Here is a 15,858-nt window from a genome sequence, read left to right on the forward strand (position 1 = left end):
GAGGGAATATCCTCACCTGGCCCCCTTCTCTGTTCCTTCTTTTGAAAAAAAAAAAAATTCTCCCAGTAGAGGCAAAATCTCTGTCTGTCTATTTGTCTGTCTGTCTCTCTCTCTCTCTCTCTCTCTCTCTCTCTCTCTCTCTCTCTCTCTCTCTCTCTCTCTCTCTCTCTCTCTCTCTCTATTGAACGAAATCATCTGGTTGGTTTTCTGTAGCTTATGGAAGTAGTAGTTGGTTCGAGGGTGGAGAATTATAGGCAGAGGGGCCACAAGTCCTTGTCGAAGGCTTGCATGGCACATCCCAGCAGCAGACCAAGGCCTTTATTCTCAGAGGCGCAATGTCCTACCTGGGCAACAGGACACACGGGCGCTTCTGCCATAGCCCACCAAGAACTCTGGTTGAGTGTGGTGGAGAGTGTGGTTGACTGTGGTGATGTGTTGGTACTGTGGTGAGCAGTGATGGATAGAAAAAAAAGCGTGGCGTGTGAGAGACGTGTGGTGAAGTTTTGTGGTGAAGGATGGATAGTGCAATGGTGTATCTGGGAGTGTGTGTGTGTGTGTGTGTGTGTGTGTGTGTGTGTTTGGTTACGTGCGGCGATGTCTTTGGTGATGGTTGATGGTGTGTGATCTGGTGATGTGTGATGGTGTGTGATCAGGGGATGTGTGACGATTTGATGTGATGTATGATAGACTGCGGTGATGTGATGTTGCGCCACTTTTATAGTGAAGTAGGATGATGTGTAGCTTGGCTATGTGTTGTGGTTTGTCTCGTCTGCCTTTCTGTAAAGGTTAGTACCACTCTGCACTAACTCCTCTCATTTCCCTGTTAATAAGCAACTAATTATATTCATACTGTAAGGTCGTTAGTAACTTAAGCTTTACCAGGATTCAATGCCTAAGATAAGAGCACCAGATGGCTGGCAGAATTACGAAACCATATTATTGTCATACTATGACCAACATTACGGTATGTTTAACCCTGTATTTCGTCACATTGTGCTACGAGTGGCGCTGCCAGGGCCCGAGTAGGGTCCTTGGCGTGGTGAAGACGATTGTGGGGACGCGGTCGAGTGTGTACTTCCAAGAGCAATAGATCCTACTCCTTCCGCTAATGAGGAGGGGAAGGATGCAGGGAGGGTGAGGAGGGAGGAGGGAGGGGTTACCCCTCCTTGAAAAGGATATCCTCCCCCCCTTGGGATGGTTCAGGGACTCGGGGATGGGGAAGAGAGAGAGGGAGGGAAGGGCGGAGGGAGTGGAAAGTGTAAGAATGTTCGTTCAAGCCGGAGAGTCTCTGGTTGAGGAGGTGGAAGTGGTAGGGAGGTTAGAGACGTTCTCCGCTCCTCATTGCCTCATCTCCCAAACCGTCCTCTCCCCCCATCATTCATCTTAGTACCGCCTGCCCTTAGTTGTGGAATGATCACCTCCTCCTCCTCCTCCTACTCCTCCTCCTCCTCTACCCACGACTCTAACCTCTGACGGGGATAAGAACAGCCAAAGAAGTTGTAAGTAATGCAAGCGACCAACACCCCCTGGAGACGACGTCGGAGGCGGGTTCGTATTGGAACCAGACACCACGTCGGAAATTCTTCTCGAGTCACCGAACACCTGGCAGATGCAAGAGGTGAGGGTTGGCTCTATTACCAGCCCTCTCTCTCACCCACACACCACCTAACTCAACACACACAACTTCGTCCTCCCAGCGAAACCCGAGGGGGATGGACCTCTTCTCCTGGGGTTGCAACAGTGGCCTAACTAGGAGAGACTTCTTAAAGGAAAATGGACCAAAACAAACTGTTCCTGTAGATGGTCCAGTGATATGGTCCACGGTGCATACTTTGGGTTCATTGGCTAGTGATCGTGAATGCATGACCTCTCCATGAATTGCTCAGGAGAACAAGGGTGAGCGTTAAGATATTCAGCCAATTCCAGGTCATTAAATGGTCGTCAATTATATCCAACGATTTATCAGTTATCGACGTCTGACATAAAAACACTTTAGACCTGTTTTTATGCTGAAAATATTCACTCACACACACACACACACACACACACACACACACACACACACACACACACACACAAATATAGTAATTTCCATATATGAATGAATATGATTAAAATGATATTGCCAACACAGGAGACTTGGCATAGAATGTAATTAGGGACTCATCTTGACTACCTTAAAGTAATTCGCCACTTGACTCGTAACACAGATCGACTTGACGTAAAAAAAGAGTTTAAGCTTGACTGATTACGTGACAGGTAGCGGAGTTTGCTATACATATGACAATACATTTTACTTAACAAATTATTTGATAATGGAATTATTAGAGGGGCAACGGAGAGTGGTGGAGTAACTAATGAAATCTGTACACATTACATCAGTTATATTCACCATAGAAATAACTATCTTCTAATGGCATTCTCTACGTCAGTACCAAATCTATCAAATGATCAAGACATGAAAGGTTATCAAATGATCAAGACATGAAAGGTTATCAAATGATCAAGACATGAAAGATTATCAGCTCTACAGGAACACATGGCATTTACAAAACTGTTGGTTAGCACTATCTTCTAATTTACAGTGATCTAGTCAAGCAACAACATCAAGAGCTGAAAGTCAACATTAGGAGGGACGCAACACCCGACCATCGTGGTTTTTATGACCAAGGTTTTACACACACACACACACCACACACACACACACACACAGACAGAGACACGCACACACACATACACACACACACACACTACTGTTCATATAATATGGTTGCGAAAGATCCCGTTTGGGAGGAATACATGAAGACAGAAATGTGTTTATCCTCTCCACTCCAGTTGTATTTGTCTGTCACAGGCCATGACAGGACAGTCCTCTCCACTGTGGCGGCTCTGTTATTCATGCCACAGATCATGGTGGGACACGAGAAACCTGGGGTTTGAAGGTTCCTTCAAAATGTCAATATTTGCATATACGTTTGTGTGTTTTGTCTAACCAAGGTATAGTGAGGAAAGGAAAGAGAGAGAGAGAGAATGCTAGTTTTCACATTCAAACGTATGCTTGCATTATATGTGTGTGTGTGTGAGAGAGAGAGAGAGAGAGAGAGAGAGAGAGAGAGAGAGAGAGAGAGAGAGAGAGAGAGAGAGAGAGAGAGAGAGAGAGAGAGAGAGAGAGAGAGAGAGAGAATGAGAGAGAATGAGAGAGAATGAGAGAATGAGAGAGAATGAGAGAGAATGAGAGAATGAGAGAGAATGAGAGAGAATGAGAGAGAGAGAGAATGAGAGTGAGAGAGAGTGAGAGAGACTGAGAGAGAGAGAGAGAGAGAGAGAGAGAGAGAGAGAGAGAGAGAGAGAGAGAGAGAGAGAGAGAGAGAGAGAGAGAGAGAGAGAGAGAGAGGTGTGTGTGTGTGTGTGTACGTCTTACGGATGAATGCTCAGGTATACGGCAAAAGTGAAGCGGTAGTACGTCAGGGCGGAGCGAACTCTCTCTTACTTTGCACGACCTTTGTCGTTGCCAAAATATTCATACTCTCGCTGGAAAACAGATCAAAGAAGTTACTGTTTATAGAGATGATTAAAAAATAAAATAAATCTAGAGTTAGAGATAAGAGGTAGAGATGGCAGGAGAGACCGTGAGAACAGAGAGATTTAGAGAGAAGCCGGGAAGAAGGTGGGCGCATGCGCTCTAGCACATATCGATTCATGGCGGATAGCGCCAAGCAGTAGTGTCAGTCTGCCCTCAACCAGGCCCTGGAGAGGTTGGTCTGTGTGTCTCCCCCTCAAGTGCCAGCCCCCCACCCCCCCGCTCGCTCAAACCACCTCCAAGAGACGTCGCCAGATATTCGGCTCTCTACCCCTCCCTCCTTACCCCCATGTCAAGCCCTAGCCGCTCAAAAGCCTTCTCTCTCTCACCCAAGACGAAATGATGCGCCCATGTTTGAAACATATCTTCATCCCTCTCGTTGCTTCGGAGTGTTCCAGTGTGATTCATTAATGCACTATGACTCCTCTGGTGTAAGAAAATAGAAATATACATATATCTATCTATATATACGTACCTATATATTTTTGAGTCACTACCAGTCTTTTGAGAAGCAGTATTGTGCCAATGGGACGACAAATTTTTTGTAAGGAAAGTGCTGTCGAAGATTTTAAAGTGAATACCTCTGTATATTCTGTGATCTGGCAGAACCTAAATAGAAAGTTTATGCTGATGACACATCGGCAGAAGTGGAATGTAAGATAAACTGTACTGGATTAGTATGATCCTGGATCCCACTACACAGTGAGGTAAGTACATTCATAAACAACGTCATAGATTTCAATCCTTCTTGTCTTTATGAAATGTGTCGTTACTTGAGGGATAATGCAACTTTTTTCCCCTCTTGTTTTGAAGTGACGAATATTTCGTCTCTTTTTTCTCAGTGATATAAGAAAGTTATACCAACTATGGCCTTATCTAACGATGGATAGATATTAGAGGACATATTAAAAGGTTGTATATGATAAAGCACATAACCCATGCACATGACTCACATAGGAAAACGAGACAGAAGAATCCAAAAATGATTCCAACGTCGAAATTGTGACTGAAATCACACCCAGCAATTCCCAACCGGAATTCATGTGTTTTTCTTCTCACATGATTATAGTCACGCGACTGTTAAATGAATCTAGCATAATCTGGAAAGCCCAGCTGGCTACAGTGCTTCAATTACTGCAACAGAATCATGATTGCAATAGACATATGTTGCTGGATTAATTGGCTCTTGACTGATGGCATATCGTGAAAGCTAGAGTCCATAACGACATAAAAGGTTTTTACGAGAACAAGATGTTTTGATGTAATATATAGAATTCATATACGTGTATCATTGGGATATAAAGGTTAATGAATTCTTTATGGTTATCAAGTCGAGATTTGTATTCACATCTGACATAGAGGGGAATAAAAACAAATTTGATTATTCTCTGTCGTTATGAAGTGAAATGCAACTAACATTTGCCAACAGCCAAGACATTTGCATACTAATTCCTGTCATTTGTGCCTATTTCTCCTTCAAACGCATAGCCTGCAAAAATGCTAACGTATTTTTTGTTTTATTTCACGACACACAAACCTTACCTAGATTTGTTATTTTCTGGCTTTACGTTTGGTAAAGCAAAAATTATATGTTTCGGTGCGCGGGCTGAGTTGGCTTGCTTTGTTGCAACCTACGGAGTCGACTTACTATGCTATAACCACATGATTCGCCCTGCTATGTTGTGAATTAGTGAGTCGACCTCCTGTGTTATATCTGCACGAGTAAAATTGCTAAGCTAAAGCTCAGCGAGTCGATCCGTTATTATTACAACCCTACGAAATAGCCTTCCTATGTTAACACCAGTATGGGTTGATTTTCTATGTTATAAACCCACGAATCGACCTTCTATTGTGCACCCTTATGAGTCGTCATCCAATTTCACAACTTCTATGAATCACCTCGATACATTACAACCATACCAGTTGACCTACAACTTTGCCAGCGTGTGAATCAGTCAGGTACTCCTCGATCCTTGGAGTCAACAAAAGATCTTCGAGGGAAGAAAAGTGAACAAGTTTGAACATACGTCATATATTTCTCTCCCTGAATAGTAGTTGCTATCCATGTATTGATTCACAGGTGTTCTATTCACCTTCTGTTCTGAAATAATGTTAGTTTTAATTTATGATTTGATAGATAAAAGCTTAACCAGCTGTAATTAAGCTAATCAAATTGTAATCATAAACCTTGGTGAATTTTGAATGACTTCCCCCAAAGGAAGAGGAAACTTTTTTTTTTAGTTAAGTGCGTAACATTACGCACCCAGACGCCACATATACGCATGAAGGGGTCATAAGTGCGTTGTATGAAGACGGACATGGAGTAATTTAATGAAAGAGAAAAACTTTGAAATTACTCGCAGCAAAAACTTTCTCTTCCAACAGTTACTGATGAAGATGAACGTCCACGTAGAAAGAAAGAGCGAGAATCATATGTAATTACAACAATATAACAGCCTAACTATCTCGTTATGTATATACCTGTATAGTGATTATACCAAATGACTTCTAACCATAATATGTGGCTTCCATTAACTACGTTTCACCTCTGACTATAATTCAGCATACTGTATTGCCAGCCTTATGCAGTGTGGCACCAATACAAGGCACAAAAATATAATACAAAGTGTGTGGGGAAACTAAATAGGAAATGGATGTGAGAAACAATTCTTCAGGTACGAAAAAAAGTGTTTTTTTTCACCATCCCCCACATTTTTACGTAGTGAGATCTCATACCGACGAAATTTTGGTGGGGAATGTTTCTTTTCATCCCGTAAAGTATTTCTGTGTTCTCTGCACCAGACCCAAGTCGTTTGAGTGGAAAGATCATGTGCGTTTCATCTACTACGACTCGTCAGGTGAGCTATGCGTATTCCCGTACCACTACCTGGGAAACCCGGATCTAGAGACACACCTGAACTTCCCACACGCGTCAACAGATGGCGCGCACATGCTCACTCGCGTCACCCCGGCGACTGACGGAGTTTCCTCTCTTGTCTAAATGCCATTTGTAACGCGTTGTTTAACCCACGAGAAGCTCGTTTGGGCTCGTCAGGCCCAAGCGTTATTGGTAGTTTGCAGAGTTCGGGGAAGTTTGAGAAGCTGTTGACGCGAGTTGCCGGGCAGGTGAGGTAAGAAATATTGACTTCATCGAATCCACGGAGGATCCTGAGCCTTCCACCAACGCAAAAGAGATTCCAGTTTGTGTTTATGTGTTTGTCTCGGTCCAGAATGGGTTTCAGAGGTTTCCAAGGAGGTTAGGAGTTTATCATGAGGCTTTTATGAGATCCAATAGCATTTACCATAACTCTTTTGTTTTCATTGTCTATGTATCTTGCTCTGTCTCTCTTTTTTTTTTAATCATTAACAAAAGACTGATTAGGTTTTAAGGTTTATCTCTAATGCTTTTAGTTTAAACGAGTTTACAACGGCTAAACTCCGTTTATTTCCGATATAATATTACCAACGGTCAACCTAACCTCTGTTCTGAAACGGGAATACAACGGTTTGACTGTGTTTATAACCATTTATAACGGTATTGTAGATCAGCCGAACCACTGTTGAAACGGAACTACGGGGTTTAACTTTTTACATCCGTTTATAACGACATCAACGGTCAGGTGAACCACTTCTGAAAGGGGTCCTAACAGCTTAAGTTCATTTTTTACGCCCGTCTGTAACAGTAATAACGGTGAAGCCAACGTGGAACGCTTTCTCAAACCCGTCATGGCCTTTCTTGTTTAACGTCAGCCTTATATTACTGACGCTGTCAGCATGATGCTGCTGACACCAACCTACACCACTGGCAGCGTCAGCCAGAGCTTTTCACGTCCTCAGGGTCGTTGGGAAGTGACAACAAAAGCTGAGCCAACCCACAAAAGCAGTGATGATATTAAATCTAGTCCTTCGCATCCCTTGCTTTATATGTGGATAAATACTTTCATAAATGAGTTATCTTTAGAGATCCTCCTTTAATGAATGATGCAGCATTTATTTTCTCCTTTATATGTACGTCCTTTAAAAGAATGTTATTCTAGGTGTGTGTAGAGAGGATGAGAGCTGTAGGAACAGTAGACACCAATAAGAGAAGTAGAAAAACTTATGTATCAAGCGGTTTACACACCCTCATATGACACATCTGTAATCGCCTGAACACTATACAGTAAACAGTGATATTCGTGATGTAAACATGGTCTGTGTATATTCTATATGCCTCATTGTACAGTAGAGATGTCTGTTGCGCCGTAGACATGTCCAGTGTCATGTAGACATGTCTGTTGTAACAGAGACATGTCCTTTTGCATCCAAGACATGCTTGTTGTACGGAAATATGCTAATCTTCTGGGAAAATGTGTGGAATCATGGGGTTCTTTCGGGGTATACACACACACACACACACACACACACACACACACACACATACACAACCTGACACCAGCGATTAATAGCGTACTTTAGTAATGAGATTCTCCCCAATTTCCTGACATAGCATTTATAGCAAGCATAGAACATGGATAAACTGATAGAAGTGGCTTTGCTAACCTTTGTGTCCCCTTTTCCCCACCTGACTTGTCAACCACCCATGAGTTCCCGTAACCAATACACACTTGGTGTATTGATATATATGATGTATATTCTCTGAAATTATGATTTATCATTTCCCTTGATGTAGATACCAGAATTTCCCTTGATGTAGATAGTATATAGCAAGAGATCAAAATACAAATGTAATATTTCTACTTCACTTCTTACTTTAGGCATTTACTGCGATTAGTGATTATCATACGTAGGTTTAAGAGATTGTAAGCGACGCCCTGTCTACTTGAGAATGTTGAAAGTAGATATTGAATCTACATCATAGCTAACTAGACGTAGGTGATCTACTGATGTAGGGAGAGTCTCCTACGCCTTAAGACCTGGTAAGACAGACAATGTTTAGTGTTTCTGCATTTAGTGTGAAGTTGGAGAATAATGTCTGTTTCTTTTCTTCCAGTCATGTGATTCATATACATATTCACCACTTCCCGCATTAGTGAGGTAGTGTTAAGAACAGAGGGCTGAGCCTTAGAGTGAATATCCTCACTTGGCTCCCTTCTCTGTTCCCTTTTTTTTGGAAAATTAAAAATAGATGTGAAACCTTATTTTGAGGCAGTGTTGTTACTCTAAGAACAAAGACACTAAGATCCACTGGTGAGGTTGGCGAACTGACGCCTGCTGGTGTCGAGAGATGATCATAAATTGATAATTCTCGAGCTTTGGTCGAGGGAATTCTATTGGACAGATGGATTCTGACAACAACAACCAAAAGCAAAATGAAAAAAAAAAGGGAACTGACAGAAAGACGGAGTCTGGATCTAAACTAAAGCCGAGAGTATTATAGTCTGTTGTCATCATGTGCCGTTCAGCAACTGGGTAAATCCATTCCAGGAGCGTGTAAAAAAAACTGTCGAAAGGCATCGCGGAGAATTTCCTCATAGAACATCAAAGGAGAAAGTGTTTGGAGGAATTCGCCAATGAAATACGTATTAGGAGCGGAATTAAACTACTGCAATGCATTCCCACAATATATAACCATTCAAAACCAATGTGATAAGAAAAAAAATGAGAGAACATTCAACAGATATCATTTCTGAATATCATTTCTGAGGTTTTGGGGGGCAAATATATAATATGATGTTGACTGGTCTGCGTAAAATAAACATTTCACTGACTGAATTATTCAAGCATTTCTTGTGTCCCTTACCCAAGGTCTGTATCAGCATCAGACAGCAACTTGTGTTAGAACAGTTGAAGCTTCAGTGCTCAAAGATCTGGAGAAAGACAGAGGTGAATAAGGCACTGACATGGTTGGCTGGGAGAACTGTTACCCTTTGTGGGTGCCTAGATCGATGCTAGCATAGGTGCTGATATCTTTCAAACAGGAGGAAGCAGTTACCTTCATGCCTCTACACACACACACACACACACACACACACACACACACACCCATCTCATGTTGTCCATATTGTAACTAAAGGTGCTTTCAAGCCAACAGATTATGATGTAGAAGTACTTGCTATAGGTGCCAGCCGTGATAGAGCAACAACAGAAATACCTAATAAAAAAGCATACGATACCGAATACAACAGTCTTCTTTCTGCTTGATGTGGATCATAGAAGAAGCGTTCAAAGCTGTGATAAAATACAAGCCATTCACTGTCTGTATCTGTGTCGATAGCGGGTGGGGGCAAGAGAGAAGGCCTGAAAACTTGTTAGATGTGATCCAAACTTTCGAAATGTCACGACAGTTTGAGAGGTAGATCATATATAGCAGCTGATACGAACTTTGGACGTCGAGTCTGTAAATTGCTTGGCTATCGTGAAGAGCCAAATGCTGAGGAGGTAAGCCTCTATGTGTCTGAGTCTCGTATACCTAACTTGAATAAATCACCACCAAACAAGCATATTTTTGTGTGTGTGTGTGTGTGTGTGTGTGTGTGTGTGTGTGTGTGTGTGTATGATAAGCAAGAGTGCATGTGATAAACATGTGTTGCGTGTGTGAACCATCACATGCGAAGGTGCATGTGATAGGCATGTGATGTGTGCCAATTATCACATGCGAGGGTCAATGTGATAAGCATGTGATGCGTGCAAGGAACCAGGTTTCTCTTTGGTAACATTTCTGAGATAGTGGACCAGTTGTGTTCCTTCATCACGGTAGTGAGTGGAAGGTTGTAGGAAATGATGTGATAGTAAACTGCGTGAATATTCCTGTAACGCCACAAGGTCTATTGGATTAAGCCAGTTATAAATGCAAAAAGAAATACGTAGGGAGTCGTTGTTTGTGACTGGAATCTGGATGAATGTGAAAGAAGGCCAATAATTACAGGCACGGGTGGGTAGGCCTTGTTACCTGAGCAAGATTCTGACAATGAGTGAAGATGACTTTAAAAGAATGTCTGAACTGGATGAGAAAACCACACACAAGTACATAACTCCGAGCATACTTCCGGTTCATATCATAACATACCTGCTAATAACTGACGAGAGAGTTGTAATATCTACAGAATGTTGTTACTGTTATGAATTGTTGACTGTGTTTGGTTCGCTGGTTGTTATTCTATGTTATGTGCTGTTGTTTGTATAAATAATGACGCAGTAGTATTGTAGTGAGTGCCATGTTTACCATGTGTTTATATTTTTGCTCATTGTTTGGAATTCAATCATTTAATATTTTTGTGAGCCACGATCACAATCCATATATACTGTTTTGCAGACTCTTATACTTTATCATCTGTCTGTCTGTATGTACCTATGTTCCTTGTGCTAAAGTCGAACTGAAGATAATTCTTGGTCCGTCTCGTAATCATTAACTCAATTATGTTTTGATTCTTTTCTTGGTCTATGTTTCTTTATCAACAACTTAATTAAAGTATCATGTAACTATTCAATCCAGGTCTCTGTCTCTTGTAACCCTTAACCCCTTCTAGTGTCTATGACCTTTACCTTCATCTGTCTTTGCTCGTGACCCCCAACTTTGGATCTAACTCTTTGTAGATGTCAACCCCGAAAGTTTAATCCTTTTAGACTATGTTCCAGGGTCTGGGATAACAACAAGAAAGATGTATACGATTAGAATCGATGTATGTACAATCTAACACCCTTCACTAAGACCATACGACCCTTTAACACGACAGGACGGCCTTGACCACGAACTCTAGAGATATTATGGCCTGGTATTTTAAGTTCAAAGTTAGGCCATCACACTCAAGTGTCGTACCGTCGTATCCAAAGTCACCCCATCGTGTTCAAGGGTCATACCATCGTGCTCAAGTGTCGTACAGTGATGTTCACTGGTCGTGCAATCGTGCTTCATGATCGTACTATAGTGTTCTGGGGTTCGAATCTACAAAATAAATGTTCGTAAGAAAGAAAATTCTGAAAAGGAATCTGGTGAGAAACACAGGGATTTAAAAATCAAGATAATGAATGAAGACAAGACGCTACATTCTTGGCTAAGTGGCGGAACGGGTCAAGGAAACTCTCGTTTTTCTAATCCAAATAAAGAGAAGACCATTTAACTGAGTGACTCCACAACTTCAATGTGAATTATTGACCATGAATCTATTTCTGGGTTGTGCTAAGTCTGGGGTGTTATGATGATGGTGATGATGATGATACACAATGAATTCTTAGTGCTATAGAAAAACGCCGGGAAGAGCCTACTGATAGCACGTCGCTCCCCGCATGCCACATCGATCCAGTTCGTTCTATTTCATGGAAGTCTCATACCTTCCTGATCGCTCGGGCCCAGATAACCCAAAGTTCCTTCCGTCCATCTCCCCCACCATTCCAGTACATCCGGGTCACTTCTCTCAATCAGACTGTGCTGACGACCCTGACTTCTCCCCAGGCTGATACACTGTGCATGCCACCACCTCAAAATCAACACATTCATCACGTCTCACCAGGTATGCTCAAAAGATACATACCTCAGTGGAGCATTCACTCATGTCTCCCCTTACTTTATATAAAGACACTATACGAGCATTCTATCAGTCTTCAGGTATCTCACCTGGGGCCGTAGATACAATGAAAAGCCTGACTAACGAATCAATAACACCGTTATTGCATTTCTTTAGAAACTCAACTGTAATTATGTCAACTCCTGGCGCTCTGCCATACTTCATCTTTCACAATAGTTTTACTACCTCCTTTCTTCTCACCACACCATTCGCCATGATCATTTTACTTCACATATGCCACCTCGTCCCAAATGCCCACAGCTGCTCCTTTATCACATTATAAAGTCCTTCAGAATGTTCACTCCATTTCTTCTTCACCTCTTCTTTGCAAATCACCACTTCCTCCTTCATTCCATCGCTGTCGCATCCACGTATGTTCTCTGGCTCTCGTGGCACTGTTCACCTCCATCTCAAACATTTTCTTATTTTCTCTGAAGTTCACTCATACTCCCTTACCCCATTTTTAATTCGCTCTTCTTTTCATTTTCTTAACATATTTTTTCTCGAACCTCCTCCCAGTCACACGCACTCGTTCCCTGCAGATCCCGTCGATACACAGCACTTTTCTCTTTCACTGGCGATCTAACCTCCTTTTCTCACCACTCACTATCCTCTCTCACGCACCCGTATCCCACCGTCCGCATGCCTGATACCTCATCTGCACATGTAGACGCTGCTTCTTCAAATACCTTTCGCTCCTCTCCCGCCCTAAGTCTTCAGGGAACCTCCATTTGGTTCCTTGCTAACAGGTCTCTTTTACAAGCTTATTTACTTGCACTACTTCTTGCGCAAACAAGATATTTCCTCAGCTCATAAGTTTGTATAAAAGCGAGGCTGATTCCTATAAGAAAATGGAACTTAGGAAAAGATATTTGAAACTAAACGCATCTGTTAGTTAGGAACCGATGTACATAGATACTGTAATACACTGAAGATGTATTTCGAGAGAATCTGAGGAAGTTTAGGAAAGGAACGAGTCAATTCAATAGCAACTGAGATGGAGGCTGAAGGTGGAATGATAAAAAATATCCAGTTAAGTTGTAGTTTCCAATGTATTTTACTCTAGTTCCTCCCCATTTCTGTTTTTGTACTGAGAGAAGTTGTAGGAGGCAGCCAGGAAAAAGAGGTTGAATTATGGAACAGTGTTTCTGTATTCCCATGACCCAATCCTATCGGGAAAGGTCGCCAAACTTAAGTAAAAGAGTTGGTGTTGCTGTGGGAAAGAACGAGGGAGTGTGAATACAAATGAGAGGAGAGAAAACGTTATTTTCTTTTAAGCAAAATTTGAGACTTAGTGAAATGTGGCTTTACTACAGTTTTCACGTTATGGATTAGAACAATGTACCGTCATTTAAGGAACGGGATATGTAGTATTGAACCTAAAGATGAAACACAGAGAGATGTAGAAAATGGTTGTAAGTAAAGTAAGAAGATGCTAAAACGCAAGAAATGGTTAAAGGAGACTGTCGGGTCAAATACATATATCCTAGTTTTACGTAGTTAAGCGATATCTTACTGAGGAATACGGGTTTAGAATCTGACTCAGACTTAAATGTTTAATTACGCGAGGAGACTTGGCTGGATTAAGAATACTTCGCAAGGAGGTTCAAGGTGCTTATATTATCCAAGCGTTCTGAAGGAATATATGGGGTGGGACTGGCACGCCTAATGTAAGTGTGAAAAGTGAGTTTTTGAGAGTGAAGGAGGATAATGCGCGAAAGTGAAGAAGTGAGAGAAAAAGTATTGAGTAAGATGAAATTGATTTTAAAGCATAGATGTTGTGATCAAGTCACCCATTAAACTTCTCTCATCCAAGATGGATGAATTTAAGCCTTTGACTGAAATAGTCCTATCACCTGAAGATGGCGTTATGGGTAAGTCTGGGGCCATGTACACTCTCACTGTGCCTGTGGCCCAAGTGTGTTTGTTTACCTTAGTCTAAATAAATCCTGACAATAAGAATAAAGGAGAAAAAAAAATCTATATATTGGAATATATAAGTGTCTGTGATCTGGACTCTACCTGATATACATATCCAGTTGGAACAGTCTTTTGTATTTCCATTTTTCATCATTTTTAAACGTTTTGAGAATGATTGTAAGGCCGAAGCCTCGAGAATGATTGGGTGGAATTTGCAGAGCTGCATCAGACGTGAATCTTGAGAGAGAGAGAGAGAGAGAGAGAGAGAGAGAGAGAGAGAGAGAGAGAGAGAGAGAGAGAGAGAGAGAGAGAGAGAGAGAGAGAGAGTATTGGATAAAAACTTCAGACGGGTGAGAGGTTGAGGTTCATGGGTGCTGGGAAGGTAGGTGGCAGAGGAAGTCTTAGAGCTGGAACGGAATCTTGGATGGTTCAAGTCGAAAATACTGGAAGAGACTTTAGGATGGTTGAGGTATACAGGTCGACAGTACTTGAAAAGATTCTTGGAAGAACTCGGTTCAGGTCAAAGACACTGGAACAGAAATTCTTGTATGTGAGAGGCTAAGAGGTTGACGGGTAGCTGGGATATCCTTCTGTGGTTAAGGCCAAGGTGGAATGTCACTGGAATAGTATCCTCCACGGGGTAAAAAGGGAAAGGACGAGAGTCCTGCAGATTCTCCGGTGGCTCGTGGAAGAGGTTCAAAAGGACCTCCTTTGCTCCCTGGATCGTGAACGATGCGGAAAATCTGATTACATCTGTGAGTCTGTCATTCTGGCTGGAAAAGGTCCTGTCGGAGCTCCCTGCTATCATGACAAAGAGGACTAACTGTACCAGTCAAGATATTCGACTGGTCTGACGACAGATAACATTTTTAAACGTGCGGTGTTTGGAACGACTGAACGTGTCCATCATCTGTTGATAGAACATTAAAAATTCATCACAAAGGTTACGAATATTTGTGACTTGAAAATACGATGAATTTCTATCTGAGGACGACGAAATAGATGACAGTTTTATAGATATGAAATATCAAAAAATTATATCAATGCCTCTACTCAGTTCTTATTGTGTTTATAATAGATGAAGTCATATCCAATGCCTCTACTCAGTTCTTGTCGTGAGTATGATAGATGAAGTCATATCCAATGCCTCTACTCAGTTCTTGTCGTGGGTATGATAGATGAAGTCATATCTAATGCCTCTACTCAGTTCTTATCGTGGGTATGATAGATGAAGTCATATCCAATGCCTCTACTCAGTTCTTATCGTAGGTATGATAGACGAACTCATATCCGAAACAGACGGTAGTCGCTTGTGGCTATCACTACGTCTAATACCTTGAACAACTTTTAGTTTTCGATACAATAACCAAGACATTAAAGCCTCATCTTCAGTTCCCATGATGGCTCTTGGTGTATATTCTCTCATTCCACTCGGTAATCTTCCTCACAAGGAGACTCCTATGAAATTTAGAGATTTGTTCATTTCAGGAAGTGATACGGGAAATGCCTTACAGCGAAAGACTACAGTAACCTACACGAGTAGATGCGTGAAGCAAGAATACAATCATGTAAGATTTCCGGCAACATAAACGTTACAAAGTATTAGAAATATTCCACAATACTGCCAAATATTCTTTACCTTCCCTGAAAATATCTAAACAAATCCAAAAAAAAAATTATTTCTAATTTTCTAATTTTCGGGATATATATATATATATGATAAGATGTTAGGGAAGGAGTGGAGGGAGATGAGCTAGGTAGTAAGGTGGTAGGCAAGGTGAGGAGAGAGATCCAATAAGAATACAGATAAGCTTGGATATTCACAGTGCACGAGGAGGGGGATCACAACACACA

General features: G+C 41.6%; 1 protein-coding gene across 1 annotated transcript in view; it reads left to right on the forward strand.

Annotated features, from left to right (window-relative positions):
* The first annotated feature begins 3,785 nt into the window (after positions 1 to 3,785).
* Positions 3,786 to 15,858, forward strand: part of LOC139748211 (neuroligin-4, X-linked-like) — a 76,901-nt gene continuing 64,828 nt past the window's right edge. The window contains exon 1 of the mRNA XM_071661035.1: positions 3,786 to 4,287. The gene's annotated coding sequence lies outside the window, so the exon portion shown is untranslated. The remainder of the gene's footprint in view (positions 4,288 to 15,858) is intronic.

Source organism: Panulirus ornatus, chromosome 73 (genome assembly GCF_036320965.1).
Source record: "Panulirus ornatus isolate Po-2019 chromosome 73, ASM3632096v1, whole genome shotgun sequence".
NCBI lineage: Eukaryota > Metazoa > Arthropoda > Malacostraca > Decapoda > Palinuridae > Panulirus > Panulirus ornatus.